This window comes from Xyrauchen texanus, chromosome 28 (assembly GCF_025860055.1).
Source record: "Xyrauchen texanus isolate HMW12.3.18 chromosome 28, RBS_HiC_50CHRs, whole genome shotgun sequence".
Taxonomy (NCBI): Eukaryota; Metazoa; Chordata; class Actinopteri; order Cypriniformes; family Catostomidae; genus Xyrauchen; species Xyrauchen texanus.
The window spans coordinates 5050371-5063509 of record NC_068303.1 but is presented as its reverse complement, the minus strand read 5'-3'; positions in this window follow the sequence as shown (position 1 = coordinate 5063509).

Sequence of the window (13139 nt, the reverse complement as noted above, 5' to 3'; positions counted from 1 at the left end):
AAATATTAACTATGCTACTTGTTTATTGAACAATAAATTCAATGTAACATTTTCAATCGTGATAATATTCAGCAAAACAGCTCCCTTAGTTGTGTTATGTTAAACTAAATCATATGTTATAAATAAAAAAAAACAACAATTATAATTTTTACCTCAGTACATTTCTTCTGTGAGTTTTTTGTGTGCACTCATTTGTTTTGATTTCTCCAGGAATGTAACGTTAGACGGGCGCTACCGCTTACATTTGCTAGCAGTTCGTTAAAGAAGAAAAAAGTACAGTATTTACAGATGAAACCTACCTGCACTTGAAGCCCTGAACAGGTCAGTAATTTTGCAACATTTTGCTGCTTCTTCTTGAGTGCTTTCTTTTTTTTTTTGTCCTTTCCCTCTGCTCCACCTGGCCGTTTTCTCTCCATCGCGTGCTGCTCGCATTTTCTGTTTAACCGTTTGTCTGAGGCGTAGTCGAATCGTAGCCTTGCCAGTGAAGACTAACAGATTCATGATTTTTTTTTAATTGTTATTAATATTAATAATAATTTTATTGAATGACGAATTCAAAAATGATCACTGGTAAAGGTAGGCCTAGTAATATAAAATAATAATAATGTAAAAAAATAAAATACAATTTAAAGGGTAACTAAACCCTAAACCAACTTTTTTTAGTTAATGATCTATAAGAATGGGGCTTTATTAGTACTGGTCATTGATTCAAGTAATTTTTTTGACATTTGTGTATAAAATGTTTTAATTCTACAATATATGGCGTAAAAATGTCTGAGTGCTGCCCTCTTCAGGTTGAACGGTGGCTACTGCAGTTGAATTTTCCTATTGGCTGTTTGCGGTACTTCGTGACCTAAGCGGTGACAGCTGACGTAACAGGTTCCAGCTCACCACACCCTTGGTACGAGCTACCACGCCCATAGCAGTATAAAAACCATCTTGTTTCAGTCAAAACCACTGTAGCGAGTCAGGAGTTGGAATTAGCAGTATTGAAAATGATCAGGATAGAGTATTTTAGCATCTATTTAGCATAGCATTTATATAGTTATTTAGATTATTTCGTGTAGCCTAGGTAGTTAATTAGCATATTTGTTAGTGTAGTATTGTTAGAAGCATAGTTAGTTAGTAGCATAGTATTGCGTCAGTTAGGATATCTTCAAGTTAGCGTAGATTATCTGTATTTAGTACAGTGGTCAGGATGGTACTTTGGTGTAGTGTTTCTGGTTGCAACAGCACTGCTGGACTGTATTGCTTTCCATATAGACTTGGAAATTAGGCGCTAGTGGTTGCATGTCCTTGGCCTGGAAGACTTAAAAAATTAAGAATCTTTCAATTCACACTGAATACATTCAGTATAGAAGAGTACTTTTTTAAAACCACATTCTTGTACTGTGATATCAGGTATGAAATGTTTAATGGATCTATGCAATTCTTTTTCTAATCCTGAACCCAGTCTTCTTTGGCCCAGCCAGGCAGTTTGGATGAATATTCAAAGTCAGGTCCTTTGTAGTTCCCGCCTATAGCTGGAGGAGTGTGCAAACTGCATTTTACGCGGGATTGCTTCTCCAACGCAATGGAGGTGGAAATGGGCTTCTCCATACAGCTCGCGCTGAAAAGCGACGTAGTGCCAAACGCTGCTCCTCCTGCATGGACTCCACCACCTCAGCGGCGTCTTGAGGTGAGTGATCATATATATTTGAATCACAATTTATGGTTAAGCTAAAGTGAATCCTCTGGGGTCGACAAACGCATTTTGCTGGATTTTTTCACATAGCGGCAAAATATGAATATGCCTACAGAGCGCGCGCTATTGACATCAACTCAATAAAACTCATCAGATTCATGTACGTCATCTTGCGACCGTGTGAGGAATAATAATAACATAATAGTAATACAATTCACCCTCCTCCACTTCAGGTGAAGGTGGGGGAGAAAAGTTCTCGACTTCAAAAGACCACTCCATGGCAAAGCTACTTGCGTCACTCCAGTCACTCTCCATTTTAGAGTCTGACAGCAGCTGTCAATGAATCCGTCACTACGAGTCTCAGGTGCACGCCCCCACCGCTCAGCCCCACACTCGGTTCGTCCCCTCTATCCCCGCTGGGGTCTGCCCACTTTTCAAGCATTTTTCAAATATTGCTAGTGGGTGGAGTCAGACTCTGAGCAGGGGTTTAGTTACCCTTTAAAAAAAACGCTGGCTGGCAGCAGGCCAACTTAGTCGCCAGGCCAGCGGGAATTGTCCCGGTGCTCCCGATGGCCAGTCCGGGCCTGATCCAAGCTAAGGCACTTATCCAAGCTAAACCCAAAACAAATCCAAATGGTGGATTTGTAAACAAGATTCTTTGAGTTTTGTGACTTTGGGCTGATTAAGCAACCATCCAGCCAATCACAGGTGAGTTTCATTTGCCTAAACAACCCTTACGTAATATGCCGTCAGTCAACAAGGCTGCGTTCATTTCTACAAAGCTGCTTTCAACAATGATCATTTATCCATGTTTTTATCAGCATTGATGTTGCTCTAAATGAATAATCTAGAGATGAGGAACACACAAATGAGAGTTATTTATCAGCATATCATTCTTGATTGACAGCATTACATGAAATATACTGCAGAAAAAAACAATCGTGCTTTTAAGCACACATTGTAAGTGGAGTTTACATCAGTGCATGAGTCTGCATTAAGTTATGCTTTTTACATTGTTTGTGAGATAATAGTTTGATTGGTTGTTTTTGTCAATTTAATCAGGTTACTAGATCTGTGTTAAATATGTAAAGCTATTTATAATATCAGCTCCTGTTTTTTGACTATGTTGGTGTGCAGTCAACAAACTTTAAGGAAAAAGGTAGATCTGCTGGGTTCTTAACACTTCATTTTACTGACGTGAATAGATATGTAGACATGCTTTTTTATACATGAAAACGTACGGATGTTATTGAAACTAATTATTAGACTAATATTGTTGTCTTTTGAAAAAAGTCATGCTCAGCAGCTCACAAACTGTAGGGGAGTTATAGATTTGCTTTGTTCTTGTAATACATAAAACCTCTACCAAAGTCTCTTTGTAGGTCTGTAGACATGCAAATATTAGAGAATTATTAATGTAAAATTTATTTTGGTAAACATAGGTGAAACACTCGAGCCACTTGGATAAATTTAAAACCTACACTGTACAAGCACAGAGTAAAAATGTTTATTGTGTACATGCACAATTTTCATTATTGTAATTGACCAGCTTGTGCTCAGTCTTTTATTGTCATGTGTGAAACAGAAGCAAGTGCTCCACAAGATGCCCTTTATTTTTGCAGCAAATTTTGCAATACTCAAATCTTTCAAATACTGCAAATATTAAAAATAATATGTATATATTAATACTTATATCATATTAATGTATACTGTATTATATTAATATTGCACTGTAAGTGTTGGGTCTGTGCAAGCCACCTACTGACAGGTGTGAGTGCCCCCTTTTTCCCCTTTTCTCCCAATTTGGAAAGCCCAAATCCCAGTAAGGTCCTCGTGGTGGCGCAGTTACTCACCCCACTCTGGGTGCTGGAGGACAAGCTGCACACCTGGGCCCTAATCAAGCTAGAGGGATAAAGGCCGCCTGAAGACGGCAGTGGGACAGAGATAGATTTACGGACAGCTCTCTGACGTGTGTGTGTGTGTGTGTGTGTGTGTGTGTGTGTGTGTGTGTGTGTGTGTGTGTGTGTGTGTGTGTGTGTGTGTGAGCGTGTATTTATCACTTTGTGGGTACCAAATGTCCCCATAAGGATAGTAAAACCCAAATTTTTGACCTTGTGGGGACATTTTGTCAGTCCCATGAGGAAAACAGCTTATAAATCAAACTAAATTATGTTTTTTAAAAATGTAAAAATGCAGAATGTTTTCTGTGAGGGTTAGGTTTAGGGGTAGGGTTAGGTTTAGGGGATAGAATATAAAGTTTGTACAGTATAAAAACCATTGTCTATGGAAAGTCCCCATAAAACATGGAAACACAACGTGTGTGTGTGTGTGTGTGTGTGTGTGTGTGTGTGTGTGTGTGTGTGTGTGTGTCTTTCTTTTTGGTTGAGTTTTATATTAAACTATTATTTATCTTGTCAATATGCCTGACAAAGACGCAGTTAATGCACAAAATGTCCATATTTCTATTTTTCAAATCCATTGCATACAGTCTGTTTTACTGTCAAATTTATTGATGGACCACTGTACATGTTGATGTTGATGCTCTTTACGAACAAAGACTTATGTATTTTTGCACATATTCAACTAAATGGCTGTCACTGCATTTATTTGCACATTATCAATTTACCTATGTTGGACTGCACTATTATCCGACTGCTACTTCTTTTGCACTGCCATTTTACATTTTTTTCAACTATCAAGTCTTTCAATTTCTATTCTTATATATTGTCCAGTACTTTTTAACTGAATCTGAATGTTTTCTATATTCATGATTGTGTAATTGTATGTTGGTATATCATGTGTAACTTTATGTCGCCTTGTACCTTGCGCCTATCTTGGCCAGGTCGCGGTTGCAAATGAGAACCTGTTCTCAACCGATTAACAAAATAAAAAATAAAATAAAAAGTCCATTTACTTTACCAGCTTCTTATAAATGTGTTTAAATCCAGAACCCACTGTATACACACAGTGTATAGCAGCTAAAATAAAATGAAATGTTCATCAAATTTTGTTAAAATTTTAGACTGGTGTCTGAGGGAGTTTCAGTTTTTTGTGTGTATTTAGTGATGAAACCCTTAGACAGAAAAGTGCAATTAAAGGTGTAAAAGGCAAAAGCAAAGCGTGATAATGAAGACCTGTGAGGTTTCACACGCAAAACCTCAGTGGGATTGTTTGTTCATAGGCTACACTTTTAATGACAAGACGTCAGCTATTAGCAAACACAAACTTGTGGTGTTAGGTGTTATTATTTCCTGCAAATTACATGAGATTACATCATTGTCGTGTGCTGTCCATCAAAACTTTAAAAGTTAGCTACAAAGAGACATCTAAGTGAATGACGTAAGATTGCTGAGGAAACAAAATATTTTGCAGTATTACCATGCATTTCCATTTTAAACAATGAGTTGGATAATACCATTGATTAAGATTTTTTGCATAGTCTGAAAAAGAAAAGTTTCAGTTAGCTGTGTTTAACTGTGTAAAAAAAAATGTCTCTGTTTATATCTGTCTCATTTGTAGACAGTATAGAGACCAATGTGGAAAACATTGAGATTAATATGCAATTGGCACACAGCAGCTGTCCAGAGCTGCAGATTCCTAGGTACAGCTTTCACTTATTAATAATGGCTAATAACTTACAGATGGTCAAAATTGACATCTAAGCGACTTTACTATATTTGTAGGCCAAAAACATATTACTTTGTCATCAATTTGCATCATGGGACAATTCCAAGATCCTGGATGAAGAATGTCAGAGAATTTTTTCATACTAGTCACCTGCATACCTAAAGAATTTACTTTTAAATGGTCAAGAAGTACTGTCTTCATCAAATGTGGTACATACCCTGACATTACGCAATTTTGAATGTAGCACTAATCTTCATTATGAACTATGGTTCACTAAAAAAAATCTAATTCTATAATATTTTTTTCACCCTCACGTCATTCCAAACCCAAAGAGCTTTCTTTCTTCTGGGGAAAACAAAATGTGAGGTTTTGCTGAATGTCTGAGCTGGATTGTCCTTACAATTAAAGGGGAGGTTGATTTATAAGGTCAAGCTCAAAAAGGACAATAAAGCGCCATAAAATATATTTAAAAGGAGGCTACAAGACTTGTAAACTTTATTACAAGCCTTCTGAAGCCATACGATATCATTGTGTGATGAATAGACCAAAATATAAGTTGTAATTTGCTGCCGTAGCCTTTAAATCTTGTTGGAATCATTCGAGAATCAATGATGTTTAAAATCACTGATGTCGAAACTACTGCAACACGTCTTTTACATTTACATTTTTGCATTTGGCAGACGCTTTTATCCAAAGCGAAATACAGTGCCCTTATTACAGGGACAATCCCCCCGGAGCAACCTGGAATTAAGCCTTGCTCAAGGACACAATGGTGGTGGCTGTGGGGATCGAACCAGAGACCTTCTGATTAACAGTTATGTGCTTTAGTCCACTACGCCACCACCACGTCTTGAGGTGCCATGTATGATTGCACACAATTTGAAGGCTACAGTGGAGGGGTAGATTTTCAGTGAATGATGACTAAGTTCAACAGACATGAGAATGAGTAAATTGTAACTAATTATTGCCGATTCTCATGAACTGATGACTCGTTTAGTTCTAATCACTGTAGATGTCATCCCGCAACAAGATTTGCATCCTCATCGCTGTTCTGATCGTGCTGGCTGTCATTATTGCTTTAATTATCTGGGCTGCCATCAACAGATAAGTATCTTCTTCATCTAGCATCCCAGAGTGTTGCAGAAATGTTTTTAATCAGTTGTGGAGGGTTTTTTACCAAGTGATACTGCTGAGTTTCTTTCTAAATGCATTTACGATATAAGACTTGCAGACTTGAGTGAAATTTAACATGACATTTTCTTTGATGAATATAAAACAGAAAAGTAATGAAGAAGTTGTACTCGGAACCATCATATCCTTCCTGAGATAAGAGGCAGGGGTGAGGCGCCTACACCTGTGCAGGACGGGACTCAACTGGTGGTGGTGGGGTGGTGGAGGTTGCAGTGTTAGCACACTGAAACAGCAATGTGATAGATTGTGAGCAGACTTATAAAACAATGGCTTACATGTGATTGGCTGGGAATTACCCAGCTAATGGTGCGATGATGTACAGCTGCTTGTCTTCCCGCTAGAACTACGCTGCACTTACATTCACAGGTTCAATACGAGTTAAGCTCGATTGACCACAGACAATAATTTCTACTCGTCCATCAGTTCGTTAAAACAAACAAAAGAATTCTGGCTGTCAATTTAACAAATTAATTTACTACAATGAATTATGGCCAGTGATAAGATTATGTCCGCAATAATGTTATTTGAATTATCTCTGTGTTGGTGCTTTCTCAGCAAGAATGCATATATGCAATTATTTGTGATTAATTTGAATGATCATGAAATTAGATACATTTTAATCAATAATCATATTGAAAGTTACAGCATGCCACTGGCCACATGTTCTTCGTATATAACCCAGAACATTCCTTTAAGGTTTGTAGTCTTTTTTTTAATGTATCATCATAACAGCACTGTTCTTCCTATTTATGAATATAGACATTCATGGTAGTAAAAACAAAACTTATATCTGATCATCTGTTGAAAATAGCACAAATTATTGCTTTTTATTTCTGACAGCATGAAGTTGCTGCTATAAAGATGTGTAAGGGCGCCTGACTTTTACACTGCTTGAATAAGAACATATTTTATGTTAATTATATAATTTCTTCTTCCCTGAAGCAAGAACAATACATTTTATGATATTTCGATCTTCCTTAAAGTCATTCATTTGTATAAAAAAATAAGCACATTTGAAAAGAAAAGTGACACTTCTATAAGTTAAAACATGAAGAAAATATGAGAACGTGACATATATTAGAAGCAGATTTCTGCCATCTGGTGAACAAAATATAAATAACATGACTTGAAAAACATGTCATGCCAGTAACAGCCTGTAGACGGCAGCCACCTACTATGTAGTCTAATGACTCTTTGAGACTTAATTTTATATTTTATCACAAGATATGCATTTGGATATATACACTGATTAGCCACAACATTAAAACTACCTGCCTAATATTGTGTAGGTCCCCCTCGTGCCGCCAAAACAGCACCAACCCACATCTCAGAATAGCATTCTGAGATTATATTCTTCCTATCACAATTGTACAGAGCGGTTATCAAACCATTCTGGCCATTCTCCATTGACCTCCCTCATCAACAAGGTGTTTCCATCCACAGAACTGCCACTCACTGGATGTTTTTTGCTTTTGGCCTCATGCAGAGTAAATTCTAGAGACTGTTGTGTGTGAAAATCCCAGGAGATCAGCAGTTACAGAAATACTCAAACCAGCCCATCTGGCAACAACTGTAGTGAGAAGAATAGCATCTCAGCACAGTTTTGGTGGCAAAAGGGGGACCTACACAATATCAGGCAGGTGGTTTTAATGTTGTGGGTGATCTGTGTATTTAGACATTATCAAACTAATGTTTGTCAAAGTTTAGCAGTTTAAATTAATTTGAAGTATCAGTCTGTCGCTCACTTCGACGTTGTGTTGAAGAAGCGACACTAGGGGTCTCTCTTGAGAGCCTCGCGCATCTCTGAACTTGAGAAAAGGCCAATGAGAAATTGGCAGACAGAATTTGTATGTCCTGCCCAACGGGTATAAAGGGAGGGAAATGCATCTGTTCTTTCAGAAATTTTCTTCGGAGCTGACTGTTTGTGTAATCAGCGAGCTGCGATTCACAAAACTGTTCAACTCATCTCTAAGAGTGTCTGCTGTTGGATCTACAGCGCATACCAGCAGCTTTCTCCATCTCTGCACGGCAGTGCAGCTTTGCCCCTGGGCGCTTCGACAGCGCTTTCTAAAAGAGAATATTGTAAAAGAGTTTGATTCTCTAAAAGAGCAATACACAGCAGCATTGAACGTCCTTTCCCCTGTGTAGTTCCTGGATGCGGTCAAGTTCTCTCCGCTCCTGAAGGTCACAGGCGCTTCCCCGTGTGTCTGGGCCGCGATCACACCGAGGCAGCGTTTGTGGATGGTTCATGTTCTCACTGCAAGAACCTTACCACTTACCACACTCCCCGACCAGACCCACTACGAGTTAATGGCCCCAGCCACTTTAACTCTGTGCGAGAAACATAGAGAGAGAAAAGGCGCGGATGGCGTGGCTTGCTCCCATACTTGGCATGTCGCCTTGTTCCCCCCATATCGGGGTGTAGGGAACCAGAAGTTTATGATGATTTTATGGGGCGTTGGGGAAGGGCACATGCAGTCTGACACGGCCTGTTGCTTTGACACGCAACTGCCTGCCCACACCTGCGTCAGCAGCGCACGTACACGGTTCAGCGCATGGCGTGATTAAAATTGGACCCCTAGTGTCGCTTCTTTGACACAACTTCGAAGTGAGCGACAGATGGGGAACGTCTAGGTTGTAACCTCCGTTCCCTGATGGAGGGAACGAGACGTTGTGTCCTCCCGGCCACGTCGCTGAACCGAGCCACTGTTATGGCGGAACCTCATTTTCAGCTACTCTGGCAAAATCCTTAATGAACAGACATATTTCCCTCCCTTTATACCCATATGTCCGGGGCGGGACATGCAAATTCTGTCTGCCAATTTCTCATTGGACTTTTCTCAAGTTCAGAGATGCACGAGGCTATCAAGAGAGTGTTGCTTCTTCGACACAACGTCTCATTCCCTCCATCAGGAAACGGAGGTTACAACAGTAACCTAGACATTTTTGCAATTAATGTAATTCTGCTTGCAATCAAACTGACTATGATGTTACAAAGAGAAGACAAAGAATAAATAGTTTTCCACCAATAATTTATCAAAGTAAATGCATAATAATGTCAAGAAAACGAGAATTAAAAAGCAGAACTGAACTTCAAAATTCTGGGAAAATCAAGACGAATCAGAGGAAACATTTATGTGTGTGTGTGTGTGTGTGTGTGTGTGTGTGTGTGTGTGTGTGTGTGTGTGTGTGTGTGTGTGTGTGTGTGTGTGTGTGTGTGTGTGTGTGTGTGTGTGTGTGTGTGCAAAACAAAACAAGTTTTCGCTTGAATGCCCCATCTTGACGTCTTAATTAGACATTTGTGTCCTTTTGAAGCTTGAAGAGATGGTCACCATTACCTGCCATTGTGTGACATCACTGAGCACAATTTTTCCCTTTGTGTAAAGAAAAAGAAAGAAGTCATATAGAGTTATAACAACACAGGGGTGAGTAAACAATGACTGAATTTTCATTTTTGGGTGAACTATCCCTTTAATCTGTTAAAACTTTGAGGAAAACATGTATACATATTTTATATATAGAATAAAGCCTGTAGATGACCTGTGCTTTCCTTTAAGATAATATTTTTAATCCATTTAAACATATATCATTAACGATATGAAGAATAAAAGGATCACTGAAGTATACTCAAGATATATCATATTATTTATTGTGTATTATAATATATTAAACTAGCCTATAACATACCATTCATTATACACATTCTTTCATAATATAAATATGCTTTGATCTATACTTGACCTTTTGACCCTTGATCCATGGGCTGCCTTTCAGGTGACATGTTCCTGTGTTTATGTAGTGTACTCACAATTTTCTTCATTCATTGACAAAGTCGTTGACTTCCTGATTATATATTTGCTCAGAAATAGTTGGTGTTGGGTTACATTAAACAACAGGCAAGAGTATGAGTGTGTAAGATGTTCTAGAAATGATATTGAGCATTTAAATAATCAGATAATAGGTCATGTGGTCTATATATTAGTGGGAATCATTTTTAAGTATTATTTTAATTATATCTCCATGTACTTATAATACCATTATAATACAATTATAGAATAGAATCCTTTATTTTGGTCACACATTATACACACAGTTTTTTGCATATATACAGTGACGTGCAGTGATGTCTTAAAGAGGCTAGGCACTGAGTTATGAAAGCCAGATTACCTGATTTATTGTTTATAGTGAACGTTACGCACAAGCGCGGCATATCAAGAAATGTAAAAATCAGGATGTATATCGTGTACTCTCTCTCTCTCTCTATCACAGACACACACACACACACACACACAAGCGTGTAAACAGTGAACGTTACGCACAAGCCCGGCATATCAAGAAATGTATATGTATTTTATATATGTTTTATAAATAATATATACGATTTTGTTAATATATCTTCATTAGATATTATTATACAAAATTCAGTAGTCAAAACACAGAACATATAACAGAACATAAGTTGTTTATTTTTTACAACATTATGTGCTTATTTTTTTATGTGCAATCTTCATCTTTATAACAGAAGATACAATACAACAATCCTTTACCTTTACAGCTTCCTTTGCTCGTCAAGTGCAAGGTCGATCCGAGATTTTCCAAAGGTTTTCAGTGTAATTTGACACTGGATGTGAGCTGACGACTTTTCATGCTTGGTTAAAGCTGCGGGCAGGTTGTTCAAATCACAATATCCCGCTGAAGTCCAAACAGTCTGACTGGTTGAAAAAAGCAGGCAGGGATGCTGATTGTTAGCACAGCCACATAGCCAATCTTTTCTTACATACCAATCAGTTTGAAATGATCGGATAATTTTTGGGCCCTTTTGCTGTACTAGTCCATCTAAGGCTGGCGTAGACCTCCCTCTTGCAATTAACTCATATTTGGAATTAAAATCGAGCTTGGAAGTTGGAAAAAACTCTTAATTCCGTGATGACGGCCGGTTCTGTCATTTTGATTTTGAATTTGGCGGGGATTAGGCATGTACGCTAGCTGTGGTGTAATGACGTTAGCTACGCAAATGTCCAGGAATATCTCGATTTTAATTGGTCCATGTCTGACACTTAACGGAGATGATAACGGGCATAACATATTTACGTCAAAAGGCACAGCAGATTTGTGCTTTTTGCCGTACACGTTAAAGAATACAGGATCGAAGCGCGCATGCGCAACATGGGTTTTCCGCGTGTCGCCTGCAATGAATGGACTGTAAAAGCACTGCTTATTCTACCATTTGTTTTTAGTTGATTATGCGTAACTGCTACATTTGTCATCATAACGTCTAAACAATTGGAATAACACACATATTGCATATATAAATCACAAGAATAAAAAGTAAAAATACAAATACAAGTTTATTATTTAATAAACATTTTATTTTTGAATTTTGGCAGGGTAGGCAGTGCCTAGTTTGCCTACCCAGACCACACGTCAGTGCATATATACAGTGAAATGTATTAGTTTTCACATATCCCAGCTAAGCTGGGGTCAGAGTGCAGGGTCAGCCATGATACAGCGCCCCTGGAGCAGATAGGGTTAAGGGCCTTGCTCAAGGGCCCAACAGTGGCATCTTGGTGGTGCTGGGGCTTGAACCCCCAACCTTCTGGTCAGTAACCCTGAGCCTCAACCACTGAGCCATATAATATAAATTATAAATAGATATCTAAATGTTAATAACATCTAAATAGTACTTGGGGCAGAACTGGGCAGGCAAAATCCATCGCCCCAGTAACTCCAGCAGAGGGCGCCATTTCGTTATTAAATTGCAAGAGTTCGGCTGTTTGAGACTTCACCAACTCTAAACGGTCTTTAGTTCATGTAGTGGAAATGGCCTAAAGTCTCGCGATAGCCGCATGTGACTTACACAGACTGTGTTTATTTGGAGTCCTACAGAGCCCTACACCTACTACTAAATATAGTCCAGCCTCAACCCTACTACTAAAATTGACTCTAACCTTAATAACTGCGAATGAGACTCTCGCGAGACTTCGAATGCGCGAGCGGGATTTTTATTTTCAGCTAATAACGGTCTCCTGTGTAATAAATATATTATCCTCCAGGGGGCGCTTGGCGGCTCAGATAGCTGAATCCTCTATTGAGACACATTCAAATCTCAGGATGTTTTTTTTTATTATGTTTTATGGCTTATTGGAGAGGTGTGCACTAAAAGTATAATAGTTTCAATCAATTCATTTTAGTCAATAGTAGCTGGCATTAAAATTAAAATCAGCCCCAGCCATCTCTGTAAAACAATTAAACAAAATGCCTTAGCCTGTGTACATAAATAATTGTAATCGATGGTGCTTCGTGGTGACCGGAGATCTCCAAACGGGACGTGAACGCCAAAAGAGTGCAGAGTACTCAAGAAAGGGCGGGGTTACTCCAGAAGGGGGCTGGGCCAATCACAGTGAGGTTATTTTAGGGGCATTTTTCTAAGTATTTATTGGCACGATTGTATTTATACATGTCATGAGTACATACACATGAGTAATGACAAGAAATTAACAATAAAAATAAAATAAGGTGCCAAGGGTGACAGTAATAAAATAATAATAACAATATACACTATACGACATAATATAATATAAAATAAATACTTGAAAAGACTAAATTTACTTAAAAATACTGTAACAAGTGCATATAG